Source organism: Bidens hawaiensis, unplaced genomic scaffold, assembly GCF_021521415.1.
Source record: "Bidens hawaiensis isolate Kalapana, Puna unplaced genomic scaffold, B.hawaiensis_p1.1 tig00017154_1, whole genome shotgun sequence".
Taxonomy (NCBI): Eukaryota; Viridiplantae; Streptophyta; class Magnoliopsida; order Asterales; family Asteraceae; genus Bidens; species Bidens hawaiensis.
The window spans coordinates 231,985-247,918 of NW_027492593.1; the positions used below are offsets into that span (position 1 = coordinate 231,985).

The window sequence follows — 15,934 nt, forward strand, 5'->3', positions numbered from 1 at the left end:
TCGATTTTAGCAAGCGAATCGAATCGAATCGAACCCGGGTTTGAACCCGGGTCCTTGCGGCCACACACATGTGAGTTAACCACAGACCAGAATGATATTTAATTATTATATGAAAACAGTTATTTATAAACAATATATTAAAGTTCATCATCTTCCTCATAAACCCTAGAAATTCAAGAATATTAATCCGTTCCATGTTTGAACAATTTATGTTAGGGGTTTTAATTAGCGGTTTATGAATTACAATCATATATCAATTACTTGGAAACGTGCTGGAATAATGGTAAACGGAGAGTGGCCGGAATCGGGTTTTTGAAGATCAAAACGGAATTATAGAGTGAATATTTGGCTAATTTGATGATTGGGACGAGTTTAGATGAAGGTTAGTGTCTTGTTTATAGGTTTAATTGGAGCGTATATGATTAATGATCATAATTGCGTTTCGATTTAAATCTGGCGGTTTACCCGGTTAATTCGCGGCTTGATAGGTGTTATTACGAGTTATTAATTGAATATTATCATTTTTCGTTACATTCTAGGGTCGTTACAAACTATTAATTGGGTCAAATCGCGTATTGGAGTGGGTTTTGGAGTTGGTCGGAGCCGAACTCCGGTGGCCGGAAAAACGTGGAAGGGAAGGGAGGGGACAGGTAGGGTTTGTGTAATATTATATTTTAAATAGATTTTTCACTTTTGGCCCCTCATGTTTCAAATAACTTTAAAACATGATCTTAACTATAATTACACTTTAATCCTTACTTTGAAATGTGTTAATAGTTGTAATAAAAGTTAATATACTTGGATTATTTTCGAATCATACCTGTATAGTTTGAAACTTGATTAAATAAAGATTTTAAATAAAAGTAAATCGTCGATGATAATATATTATGTATAAACAGAGAATAAGAATACATTGAAACGACAAAACGCGTCGGTTTAACGAATATAAATACCAAAAGCCTAAAATACATGAAACGAAACTTGATAATTATATAAAAAAATTATATAAAAATAAAAACAAAACTGAAAATTGAAAATTGGTCGGATTTCCGGGATTGAAAATTAACTAATGTTACAGGATTCACAACTTTTAGAAAATTTGTCTTGAAATTAAATAAAAATAAAATTTTAAAAGAAAACAATTAGTACCTGGAGTTGTTAAAAGTTTTAACAATTTTATATATACATAATCAAATAAAAGGGATAACACCGATCTTTGAATGGCCCGAAAGACGCCACAAATGGGAAATATGACTAGGACACTTATATATAGGATGTACCAGCAGCATATCCACCATGCCCTTATCATATTGCATTTGCCCATTTTTTCTAAAATCATTTAAAGTTATGGGTTATTGCACATAACCGTACTTATTATGTTTTCCATGTGAGGACTTTGATAATCACGCGTCGACCCATAATTACATTTATCTTCGGATGGTCCACATAATCTGTCCCATTGTGTGGGTTTTAATAAATAAAATAAAATCTTATATGAAAGGTTGGAAATCGAGTACAATGAACTATAAGGATCAAAACTATCACTAGTATATAAGAGAACCCTTAAGGTCAAGAATAATGCGAAAATATCATGTCAAAATAATAAAATGAAACCATTGAAATTTAAACAAAATAAACGATGTTTACTGAAATTTTAAACGGAAATAACCGAGATTCTATAGTATCTTAAAATAATAATTCATGAACATCGCAATAATAATTGAAATAATGGGGTCGAGAATAAATAAATGTAGCATTGAGCTAACAAAATATAAACACGTAAATCGATAACGCATTGGATTCGAGAAAAATAGGTTAACGAAGCTTTAATATCAAAATATTATAATAGGTTAAGTTCTTGGAGTCAATAATAACACTTTTAACAAATGAAAATTCCAATAAAATGTGAATAAAGACAATCATTGTGATTAAAAATGTAAATAACTGAAACTTCCATATCAAAGTAATACATTGGTCTCAAATAATAACAAAATTATTCGAATAAAACATTGAGCGGAAAGAGAACCAAACAAATATTCAAAACAATTCGTGTAAAAATAATTATCAACTCAACATGTACATATACTTTTTCATAGTCCTAATTTCCACTAAACGAATACATTTATGGAAAGTCGGTCATAGACCGCGAGATTCAAATAACAAAAGTAAACCGATTCAATAATGTAAATTTGAATAACAAACAAAAAACGTTCAACACTCAACAAATAGCCAAAATCATCTATAAACTTTATAAATAACCATCGAAAGAGTTTGGTGCATGAAATTATTTTAATTATGTCCAAATAGAATAATATATATAAAAGTGTATACATGAAGGAAAAAGAAGACGAAACTTGTGATGGCTGTTTTCTCGAAGCTGGGCTTGTGGTATGAAGGCTATGGTGAGGGCGGTGTCATGATTTCTTAACTGAAACTCATTGGCCTTGAAAGAAGGGAAAAAGAATGATTTTTGAGATTCATTTAATTTTGTAAAAATTGATTGCAAAATGTGATGCTTATACAATTAAAATTCTTAGCTAGCGCTAAAGTTTGTGAAACTTTATACAGAAATAGCCTCAAGGGCCAAAGTAAAATGTTTTATTTTATTTTAAATATTTTTTTATTGGAATAATAATAATAATACTGACAGTAATAATAATAATAATAATAATAATAATAATAATATAAACCATATGATTTGACTTAAAATCTTTTTTTTTTTGAAGATAAATTTCTTGATTAAATGCTTGTTAATTAGCTATTTTAAATAATTAAGGATTTAAAATTATAGGTGTAAGGTATTCATAAAAAAATGAATGTGGAAAAACATGCATGGGTTAAAAAATATATGTATGTTTGACTAGTATGAAGGGACTAAGCATTGGTGCAAGGCTATGAGTGGACTTCAAGTGGTTAGAGAATGCGGTTTAAGGTCTTGCATTGCGGAAACAAGTTAGGCCATCCGAAGCATAGTGGGCGTGTTTGGGTCACTATAATGGTAATAGGCTTGAAGTACGGGCATATGGTTGGGTTAGATGGTTGGGTATTGTCAGAATAAATGGATGGGGTTGAGTATGTATAGGTTCTTGACAAGAGGTGGTGGATGAAACAATCACAATTTGGTGCATTTCGACATTGTAGAGTGATTGATTGGTTACGTATACACAAGCTATACATAGGTGAAGTTCATGTGTAGGGATTTTTGGTTGGGTTGGCTTTGGGTATCTTGGGTATGTGTTGGGTTCTGGAGTGGTTAGGGCATAGATTTGGTGTTTGCGCTTGTTGTTGTGGTTGGTGTTGATGAGTTTTGGTGCTTGAATTTACTGTTGATGGATTTTGGGTTGTCATAGTTGGGATCACGGCGGTCAATAGCGTGAAATCATTTTGCGGGTTGAGTTTTGAGGGCGACGTCGAGGAAACAAGAATACATGCTATGAAACTTAAGTGATTCGCGTGACATGGGACGTAAATATGAAATTCGTATTAACAACCAAAAGAAATATCATAATCAATTTTAAAAAAATGAGTAAAGAAATAAATCGCATGAAATAAAATTTGGAATCGAAATTGGAATGCTCATTTCCATAATAATCTCACAAATTTTTGAATAACCATATGGAAAATATATCAAACTTAATATAAGTAGTGAAATCGTACTGAAAATAGAGTGTTCATGTACCACCATGACTCTTCGTATTCCAAATTTAAACCATAAGAATAAATTAATATATACAAATAAAGAAAACACATTGAAAATCGACTATTCATGCATCATCATGACCTTTCGAATTTTCATTTTTAAACCATAAAAATAAATGAATAGTTGAATAAAAAAACGAGTTGAAACTCAACTATTCTCGTATAACAACACAAAAATGAAAATGAGTAATCAAATCGAACTGAAAGCTGGCTATTCGTGTATCACCACGACTTGACAGATTTTCAGTTAAAACACATTGTAAAACATTGAGAGTCGGAATCACACGTTTCATGAACCACCATGATTTGTGTGACATCCTTAGGAGTGTAACCATATTTTTTTCACAAAGAGGACATGGTCACATTGAAAGCTTCAAAGTTGTGATTCCTATGGTGATGGATGTGGTATGTTTTAGCCTAATAAGTTTCATGCCATTTCCGAATTCTCCAATTAAGTAATCGGGTCCCGCATTTAATTGGGATTTATGCGTATCGCTTATCCTTAGGTTTAAATAACCTTTGTGTCAAGAGTTCAGAAAACAAGCACGATCCCCTTCCAGTTACGACATACCCGCCACGTAGAACCATCTTTAAGAAGAAGAAATATTGGAATTCGTAAAGAAATTGATTGTTAAAAATGTTTGAAAATCTTTGTTTTAGGCATAAGCCTTGGACTTTGTGTGTGTGCTTGTGTATATGAGGCGTAAATGAATCGACAATAATAAAATAATATGCATGTGCATTGCCCAATCAAATAGGGCCCACATAATTTCTAATCATGCAACCCTACACAAATAACTAAAATAAGCTATAACCAACTAGAACACTACGTCTATTGTCCTACCTTATAGTCACGACTCTAAAACCAATCTGTAACACCCCGGCTAAAGCGGAAACGCTCGAGTGTAACGTATAGATTGCTCAAAACACATGTGACACTATTATGTGACAATATTATCCTTAATTCATTCAAATCTCAAGTACACAAGTTGTTCAAATAAACAATGACAAAGGAAGGAATACAACGAACATCAACTTTGTTTATTATTTAAATAATCTAATTTCTAGTGTCTTCGTCATTTCATCCTCTAATGAATGTACATGTAGCATACATATAAAATAAAGTCAACTAATTGAATGGTTGGTGAGTTCACACAAGTTTGATATAAATGCATAAAAAAATACAATTTCATGAAACTTAGTGTAGTAATAAAGCAAGTAATTTCTTTTCCAATTGGTAAAAACCAATGTACTCCGACCGGGGGTCCCTTTTCCACTCATAACAACAAGGTCCTGAGTGCAAGGGGGGGGGGGGGCTATTGTAACATCCCCAAAATTTTGGTCCAAATTTGACAACTTAGTAAAGTTGAAGAATCAAAATTATTCTTTAAAATAAGTAATAAGAAAATTTAAATAAAGAAAATAAAATCATTTTTTTAAAATAATAATAATAATAAAATCAATATAAGAAACAGTCGATCTCTATATATAGATAAAATATTTGGTTTATATTACACGAACGTTTAAAAGATAACAAAAAGAAAAGGAACAATCGTTTGAATTGTGGAGTAAATAAATGAGTACTATATTATATGCAAAAGTTGTATAAAATAAAGAATATGAAACTTTTACCAATAAAAATACATATTATTAATATATATGTATGTAAAGTATAAATATATACATATAGGATGATAACAATTATAACATGAGTGTTTGTACATTTAAATTGGGATGCTCAAATCAACATTCACCTAAAAAGTTAAATTATCCATTTCACATTATTTGTTATACATAAACAAACTATTGAGAAAAGAAAAATAAATTTGTAATTAGATAAACAAAGTTTAAATTGAAAGCCCATGTGATCGAGAAGATGGGAATGCCACGAGTTCAATGTTGCCACTCATTTCTTTCATATATCTTGCACCTGTCAATCCATCATTATTATACTAATATATATATATATCTTCAAATGAAAGAAATCTACATTCCATGGTTACCCACAAAATAAGCATGTCACAATTATTATTATATTAAAAACAATTTCAAGTTCAGGTATAAATATGAACCACATCTTCTAGTTCTTATATTAAAACATGACAAATACATGAGTGCACCTTGAGGTAAATTAAGAGAATAGTACGAGCAATACAAGGATATATTGTAAGAGTGGCGAAGGTCTTCTAAGATAGTAATGGTCAGTGGCGGTTACAAAGATGAGAAGTGTAAGTAAAAAAATTGAGTCCAGCATGCCATCACGCTACGCGATGAGCCCAGAACAAAGGTCATCGCGTATCGCGATGGACCTGGATGACTCAGCAGGACACGTGGCAGCTTCCAGTATGGCGGCATATATTTTGCGGCGCCGCGATACGCGACGGGATCACCAAGACCCATCGCGGTACGCGATGGGTTGCAAAATCAGCTATAAACGGGGGGGTTCACGGCACACTTCTCATTCACACCAAAATCCTTCTCTCTCTAAAAACTACTCTCTCACTACCTCGGTTTTCGTGCCGACCCGACAATCGTCACCTCGTAATTCGTGCCACATACCGATGATACCTCGAAGTACGTGCCACCCGAAGATAACCCGACAATCTATCTCGAAGTACGTGCACGACACGACAACCACCGTATGTCACCTCGTTTTGTGTGCCAAGCATCGTAGTGCGTGCCAAGCTATGAGGTTCTGACAGTTTAAGCACTAGAATGCGATAGAGAGTGGAAGTGCTGCTCAATCAATCCTAGTTAGCAAAACTCCGAATAGCCGTGTGAGGTAGGGGTTCTACCTAAGTCGTTATTTTATTATTATATTATATGGCTTAGACCACAGTCAGGGGTATAGCCCAAACCTTGATCATAAATATGTTTACATAAACTTCAAACATACAAGGATTTTGGTAATGTTTCTTTACAATTAAGAAACACCTGTTTTTCATTCATAAGGATATAGTCGAGATATAGTTTCTTAACGATTAAGAAACATAGCATTTTATATACAAGGAATATAGTAAAAATATTGTTTCTTTATGATTAAGAAACATAAGATTTTTCATTCAATATTAGCAGTCAATGAATGTTTCTTCTTGAAGAAGAAACAGATTACAGATGTTTTTTCATGAAGAAGAAACTCAGCATATGATTTGGTAAATAAATACAAAGACTATATGTCTCAATATTTTATTCAAACAAATGATCAGTCAAGGTTTAAAGCTATCAAAACCAGACTAAGGGTCTGTAGCCGGATCAGATGACGATCCGAATATTTATATAAACCTATTTTATAAAGGTCAATCAATCATTCACAATCAAGGTTTCAAACAAGATCACCATATCATTAAGATCAGTCAATCACAGGTGAATACGTTAACCTTTTCAATCAGTCAAAACATACTTATACTCAATGAGACGAACGGGTGTTTGTCTTAACGAGTCAATCAATGTTTATATGAGATAATGAAATCTCTAAAACGTTATAATACAAAGTAGAGAATACTATCAAATCAATACGCATGTGTATGGATCCAAACATAACTGTTAAAGCTCAATCAATCAATCAAAGGCAATGAAGCCGCGAGCTTAAACGGTCATGACCAGTTCTCAGTTTAGGGCCGTTTGGCTCGGGAATACCGTTGTGTGTGTAGGGCAGTGGTAGATATACCGGAAGTAGGAATACTTCCGCTGAGATTGTCAAGAAAACTACATTTGTATTATAATCGTCATTTAAAATGTTTTATTGAGTCATACGTGTTCGCCAGCATATAGCTGACGCATTTTTCCCCACATTTCAGGAAAACATTTTAGTACAGGTAGCAAGGAATATAGTCATTCATGAAGATAGACGCTCACAAGGTGTAGATGGCTCAATTTTAAATTATTAAAAATATTATAAACAAACTTTACAACATGATTTGTAAATCAAACACTTGGGTGTTTATTATCTGAGAAGTTTTCAAATAAATTAATATTATATTCAAACCAAAGTCTTCCTCTAAAATAAACTGCAACTCTGATGTATTTACAAAACATGTACCAACTATTGTTCATACGCTTAGGCCCTAAGCCGGAGTGTGACAGCTATGATCATACTTATTGAGGAAACCATGAGCACGTAATCTTTGAGCAAGTAAACACACAAGTACGAGACAAAGTAAAAGTAAGTATTTTTTAGGATATGTATTCTACCCCATATGTAAAAGCATAAAAAGGGGTGTGAGAAACTCACCTTGAAATTGAAGCTAAACTTGAAATAAAATCGAAAGCGAGTTAACGAAACCGAAGCGATCGAATCTCACGAACTATAATTGAAATTATAAAAATTAAAGACTAACTATCGGGATTATAAAAGTTAGAATAATTTAGTTTTAGGGATTAAGCATCTATTTTATTGTATCTTTTATGCCAATTGGTATTATAATATTATTTAAAGTTGTAACGGTAATTTAACGATTTTATTATTTTAATACAGTTTAGTTAACATGAGAATTATAATATTTGTTTAACACAAATTTTAACGGTTTATTAATATTTTAATGTTTATTAGTAATTTTTTGTTAATATGAGAATTTTAATATCCAAGGATCATGACTTTATCGGTCAAAGTTTATTTTGAAAACAATTATATTAACGTGTTATAAAGTTAACGAAAAAATTATTTTAATAACACAATATTAATCAAGTTCTACGAACTTAATGGAAACAAAAGTTGGTTTTTTGATGAGAAAATAATAAATATAATTTATAAATAATTTTGTGTAACTTAATGTAATTTGTTAAATTTATAATGATTTTTAATATATTTATTGATTTATAAAAGACAAAAAGAAAGGTTTTTCTAAATATAAAAACTAAAGAACAGCCTTACCTAGGTTTGAACCCAGGTCCTTCCGGCCACACATATGTGAGTTAAACACTGGACCAGAATGATATTTGTTTATTGTATGAAAACAATTATTTATAAACATTATGTTAAAATTTTTGAATACTAACGGATGTTACAATTCGTTTATTAAATAAACGAAGATAAACGAACTTCTTCGTTCACCAAATGTTCGATTTGTTTACAGGTCTAGAAACCGGTATGTAACATGTTGTGAGCAATTCAAAATTGGGTTCACCGTGGCAACATCTAATTGGTGCATATAGACACCCTCCCTCTCGGCACCCAATAACACACCGTATTCTTTGTTTAATCAACACAGTGTGTACCACCGCCACCTAACACCTGGACTTATTGGGTATAGGAACAAATTTGAGGAGTTAAACGGTACAACCTAGGGTCTCATGCTCTAGTTCACTAGTTGTAAGTCGGAATACAAAGCTATGGCAAACACTGCAGCAGTGCAGCTGAACGTGCTACCCTACTTTGTTGTGTGACAACGTAAACGTAAGTGCTATTTTCCTTGGTCAAAATATTAATTATCATTTTGGTCATGAACTAGTTACTTCGAGGAAAGTGCACACCAAGTTTGTTCCACCAAGCTTAGGTGGCTGACATTGTCACCAAACAACTACCAAAACAACTTTTTGAAGATTTTCTAGACAAGCTTTAGGTAACATCGCCACCATATGAGTGGGCTGTATATATATACACATCAGTACAACAATAATATTCATTGAGGCAAATTATGTTTCTTTTAGTATCATTCTCATGTTGATCATTTCTGGCGTATCATGACAAAGATCATTACAAACACTAATACGTGCACGATCTTTTTCATATGTATCATTGCAAAGATCAATATGAACCTGATCATTTTTATTATTTCCATCATTTTCTCTTTTAACATTTCATCAAAAACCTTGGGCATAGTTAAATTATGTAAATATTGTTCTCCGATACTCAATCCAATGCATTTCTTCCTTTGTATCACTATGTGTAATAGAACGTATTTACAATCAGGGAAAAAGAAACTGTGCGATACTTTCTATTTAGTTATTCCTTACATAACAGAACAGGCTGACCCTTTTGTTTTTTGTGGTCCTTCATCTTCTTTTCCGTGTTTAACTTCTGTTTCATCTTGTTCTGCTAGACTTTCTGAAGCAGGTTCAACACTTAAGATCTTTGTGTCCACAATCTTATTCGCGTATTTAACCACAGTCTGAGGATTAACATCCCCGATGACAAATAATTTCCCTTCATTTTTGTCAACATCAACAGATTTGACACCTTGAAGCGTCCTTAATGCCTTCATCATCTTGCGCCTTTCAGTATCACTGCTTAACTTCACTGCTAGAACAATTTTCTGAAATGTACAATGTTATTATAATGCATGGAGATGATAAGTTTTCTTATTCTATACGCCTTACGAAAATATCATATTTGATCATTGAAAACTCCTAAGCAAAAGGGGAAGGTCAACTTGTAAACTTTGTTTAAGCAAAAGGAGAGGAAGCATGTGGGGACTGTTTAAGCTCCTTCCTATTACGGTGTATGTTAGATTTTAATCCTAAATCGGTCATAAGAAAGTTAATGGGTCGGTTATTAGTTTGATATTTTAGTATGAGTTTCTTGTTGTTTTTTAATTTATGGCATGGGTGAAAACTGATAAGTTCAATTCCAATAATTATGCAGTCAAAGTTAATTAAAATAGTCAACGTCTAAGCGTAAATCAGCAATGAGCATATGGGTTATGGTTTTTCCTATATAATTAGGAGTTGTTTTTAATATAAATAGATGGCTAGGGTTATTTTATTGAATGCATTGATTCTTTGCAAATTTATTACTCTAACTGAGTAGTGTTGTGGTGTTCTATAAATTCTGTGATTTCTTCTCTGTTTTCTGTTCATAGTTTGTGTATTGAATTGGGGCCAACAATCCAAAATGTTTTTATTAATGTCATTGTGTTGCAGCCTTCGGATGTCTATCTACCAGATTTCTAGAGGATCAGGTCACGTTGGATCACCGAAATTAAAAGGGCATATTGCATCAACAGTAGAAATATTGTTCAGTACTCTTTTTACGAAACACATGCGACAGCCGCTAACAAAACAAATAATTTGGAGGGTCGCAGTCAAACATTTTTTAGCAAAAAAGAAACAAGATTAAACAATAATGATCTTGCAAAACAAATTAAAAATCAGATTCAGCAAAATAAACTAAATTACACAGTAACAATTTTGCAGCTAGCTACTATTAGACAACTAAACAAGTAGGTAAGCAAATACCTGAAGTCCACCACTCTGACATGGGGAATACGGGCGGGAGCTGGATTTAGGGGCGCAGTCGATGCTGCTAATGGAGTAATTATGAAGGCGTCCTTCGTTCAAAACCTGTTGGCAGACTCTTTAGCATATTTTTCATTTTCCTATTATTATATTTCTACTACTATTTCAGTTTGAGTTCAAGTTTATCTATGTTTCGATTTGGCTGTATTTCAGTCGGCATACTTCATCTATTTCAATCTGTTGGTTGTGGAGTGTACATATGGGAAAAGATCAAATAAATCTGTTTCTAATCAGCCAAACAATGAAAATCACAGATTTGTCAGCAAAGTTCCATGGTTTTCTGGTCTATTGTTTTAGAAAGAATAGTAAGATTTGAAGCCTTCTTAGGCCCTTTGACATGAAAAAAAAAGTGGTACTTACAAGTGAGTAACAATCAGATTCCTCCTTCATGATTTGGTTAAAAGTTGATATGAAATTGCCAAGTGTCACATCGCCGGACATGTACTGCTCATCATGAAGTTCTTAAGTTGACATGAGAGACTAAATTACCTACACGCCAAAATATTAAGCTCTTTCATTTATTCACGAATCTTAATGTTAAATTACCTCTATCGCTTCCTCAATTATTTCAGATTTAGTGCCAGGTTTCATTTCCCCCTCAAGCAAGTTTAATGTGAGCCCCGCAGTTTTATCACCAAAAGATGCTTTGGACATCTCTGTGATCTTGTAGATGTCCTCCTATTTGTTAAAATAAATACCCAAGCACGAATCGAAAACATCATGTACCAAAAGGTCCAAGTAGATTGTAATAGTCTAGTTAATGTAAGAAAGAAAGGATCAAAATCCAAGGCTATCAAACGTAGAGAAAATTTGCACACATGGTACGGTACTATGTGTTAATAGAATTATGAAAACCCGTTAAAGTGTAATGTATTATTAATTAACTATATATATATATATAAGAGTAAGATGAGATAAATATAAGAAAATATAATCAAATACAATCTTCTAATTATGGTAACATTATAATACTAAACTCTAATAATGTATTCTATAATATTCTCTAATACTATGACCTATATTCCTCTAATGCAAACTGCATATGCAGGCTAAAATACAGCTATATGGGCTCTTTATCTTATTCATGTAACAAGTTGATGCAAAAAAAAAAAAAGAAAAACAACTATTGCAGAGAAATCTTACCAAATCAGGACCATCGATAATACATCTAACAGTTTTCAACTCTGTATATGATTCATTCACCTGTTTCGGACGACCCGTCTTTCTCCATCCTCTTACCTCTATGGCATAGAAAATAACAGATACAAGAAACTCTCAGTTAACAGCTTATCTTCTAACAGAAACAAAAAAAAAAATAGTTTCATATGATCAAAGGACATACCCGTGCAGTCGATTACACCATCAAATATCCTACTAAAGCAAGCACGAGTCAATCTACCAACCTCTATTAACTCATAAAAATCATGCCTACAAAGATAGTATGCTCCTGTGCTTAGTTGAAATCCAGACAAATCACATCCCAAAATTTCCCCCCGTCCCGTGTTATTTTCCAAGGTTTCCTTATCTGAATACACAAGGCTTACACCACATTCATGTACAAACAATCCGCTCATCACAATAATAGATACATTAACCGTGTCCCCAATGTTCAAGGTGTTTCCAATTGGCCAGTAACTTAACCATAGACCGAATTCACCATACTTAGGTTTGCCAAAAACTTTAGGTCTGTACATCAAATCAACACCATTGTTGGTCGAACTGATTTTACAAAACCATGCCCAATCATAACCTGATACTGCATACCTGAAAGTTACAATAATTCCTTCAAGCCTCTTATTTTTGGGACACAAAGGCACATCAAAGGACAAAGAAGGGAGAACTGATGTATAGTTAGGTGTCATGTTTGGATCCTTTATATCTGGCAGAGATGTGCTCATTATGTTGAATTCGTACAACATCTGGACAACATAAACAAAAGGTTTCAAATTTCAATCAATCTATAATTTTAGTTTGCATACGGAAATTGATGATATATTTCATCGATAAACAACAAACCTGGATATGCCAACTTCTGCCAACTGTGAGCTCATCATCACCAACAAGGCACACCTCGTGATTTTGATATTCTTTTATCCACTTCATGTGTCCCAACTCAGTTTCATCTAGTTTAGTTATTGGTATCAGTTTGATATAGTCTTCAATTTCACACAACTTAACACAGCCTTCATAGCCAAACTCTTGCAAAGGGAATCGATGTGAATGGAAAGTTATTATCTCTAGTGACTCACAGTAATATATATACAATTCTGCCAGCGTACTTGGGAGAGATAGAAGGTGTTTGAGTTTAGAGCAAAAACTCAGGTCAAGAACCCGTAGATTTTCAAGATGGTTATAGCAAGGCAAGGACTCGAATAGACTGTTGCATAAATTCAAGTATTGCAAATATGATTGAACACTGAAACTCAGGGGAAAAGAGTTGGTACATTCAAGATTGCAGTCTTTGAGGAATAACTGATGCAATGAAAATGGAAAGGTAAAAATAGGCTGCTCTGTAACAACTCCACCAGAAGTAGAAGCTCCTAACATATTCATTTTCTCCCTATTGCATAGACTTTTGCAACCCGTCATGTTCAATAACGTAAGACTTGTCAGATCACCAATGGTTCTGCAAACATTAACCAAACTGTAACAGTTCCAAAGAATTAATGTCTCAAGACAAGGGATATTGAAGATGTTCCGAATTTCAGATAGGTTGTGTGAGTCTTTTAGGTTTAAAATTTGCAATGACTGAAGAACCTGTGGCATAAGTTAGAATTTTTATATAAGTACCTATGGTTTTTAGAATACCATTAAATATCTAGAAGCAAAAAGAAAAAGAAAAAAAAAAGAGAAGATTTTGAATTCACTACCATAGGGGGTTCAAAAACTTCCAAGTTGCTGTAGCTCATATCTATTGCCACCAAGTTTCCCATGCACAAGTCGGAGGGTATGGTTTTTAAACGGAATCCATGCTAGCATAGCCATCTTAAATTTTCAGAAACACACTCATAGGAACCCTTTTGCTCCACAAAATTTTGTCGGAGCAGTTTTAGGATTTCCATATTTTTAAGTGTTTTTGTTTTAAGTTCTGATGACTGCAGATTTAGCATGATGGGAGTTAGTAATGGCATGACTGCAAATTTAGCGTGATGGGAGTTAGTAATGGCATGTAACTACACTAGATTTTTCTACTTAGTGGCTCACGCGCATCGGCGCATGCCGTGTGCCACTTATTTAACATATTATAACCAATTCGTAACTTAGGTTAAGAACTTACCAAAAAAAAAGTATATCTTTTTAACATTGGAGTTTTACTTATACTAAAGTACCTTGAATGCAAAATCCTCTTGTTTCAAGATTTTCATGTCAAGTGTTAAACCCTCTATCGTTTTTGAACCCTAAAAGAAACATATATGAAATTGTAGAAAATTAGAGGAAATAGGAGAAAGTAAAAGTGAAAGTATACAATTATGAAGCATCTGACCTTTCCTTTGCTCAATATCTTATAAGAGTCACTACTAAGCCAGACTCTACTGCGCTCTGCAGGGAAATTTCTCGATTCTTGACGGATAATGTTTTTCGCCATCTCTTGAAGCAATCTATGCATCATGAGTTTTTTGTTTGGTGAAACAGAAAGAAGACATCTGTCAATTAGGATTTCGATCCCAGATCGTGCTGCGTAATCAGGCTCCAATATTTTTGACACATAATCCATGTCTATGCCAATAAAGAAACAAGCAATATGCAAAAACAACTCTTTCACATTATGACTGGGCAATAACACGTAGCTTCTTATGAGCACACTTTGAATTCGAAGATCCATCTCTCTTTCCGATAACTTCAACTGACTTCGCATAATCATATTGGCATGGTACTTGGCTGTAGATGAGCTCAACACTTCAAGAGCCAATGGATTTCCTTGACAATATTTTACAACCCAGTCACAATGCCTCATATAGAGATCAGAATCAGATTGGAGTGCATTGCGACAAAGAAGCTCATATGATTCATCATCATTCAACAATCTCATTTCATACTGTTGAGAGCTCCAATATGGTAAGTTAAACCAGTTATGTGTATTTTTTTCCCTGGTTGTAACTATAATCTTGCTTTGTGCATTAATCATTCCTGTTCCAAGTAAAGCAAGTAACTGACTCCGTTCAACAATGTCATCAAGAACAATGAGTGTCCTATTCATTTGCAATACTTTCCCAATCATACACGTGCCTCGAGAAATACCGGGTATTTTTCTCTTTTCCCCCCCTGAAATATCTTTAAGAAGTTTCTTCTGTAATTCAAGTAAATCATTGTATGTTTTACTTCTACTACCGATGTCTTCAAGAAAACTCACATATTCAAAAGTTCTCAGATTTAAATTGTATATATATTTGGCCATAGTTGTCTTTCCACTTCCACCCATACCGTAAATTGCTAAAAACACAAGATTTGGTTGTTCTAACCAGGAACTGATCTCCTTATAGCGAGCCGTCATCCCTGTTAAATGCAGTGGAAGATGGAATTCTTTCTGATCTACAACTTATTGTAAACTGTATCAACTATTTTCTTCAAAAATATTGTTTCAGGCCTGCAAGAACACAAAAAATGAACTAGTTCATGGGATAACATTTAAAATTTTGTAGTGTTTTGAATTTTTAATCATATACTTTTTTACAGTCACATATTTATTGTTGGTTAATCATCGATCTCGTTAAAGTTTCGTTAAATATTTCGTTAGTTTATTATAGAATAGATAAACTCCGTTAGAATGTTCTGTTAGTGTAGTTAGGGTACAAAGTGTAACTAGTAATAGTTAGTGTATTAATTTGTAAATATTGTAACTTATATCGGAACATCGCGTCGTTTATGAAACGTCGCACCGGTGATGTAACCGCCCGCGAGGGTATAAATACCTCCGGCCACCATCATTTGTAATCATCCGTTTTCAATACAAAAGTTCGATACACAAATTCGTTCTTGTTAATTATTGTTATTTACGCATTAT

The 15,934-nt window shown here is 33.3% G+C and overlaps 1 pseudogene across 1 annotated transcript; it reads right to left on the reverse strand.

Moving 5' to 3' along the window:
• Positions 1-11,104: 11,104 nt before the first annotated feature.
• On the reverse strand, positions 11,105-15,424 carry LOC143553150 (disease resistance-like protein DSC1; annotated as a pseudogene). The gene is made up of 9 exons (XR_013138784.1): positions 14,417-15,424; positions 14,262-14,330; positions 13,803-14,027; positions 12,949-13,689; positions 12,275-12,851; positions 12,076-12,173; positions 11,479-11,610; positions 11,293-11,376; positions 11,105-11,158 (listed from the first exon to the last, which is right to left on the reverse strand). The product of XR_013138784.1 is annotated as a disease resistance-like protein DSC1 (transcript).
• Positions 15,425-15,934: the final 510 nt, after the last annotated feature.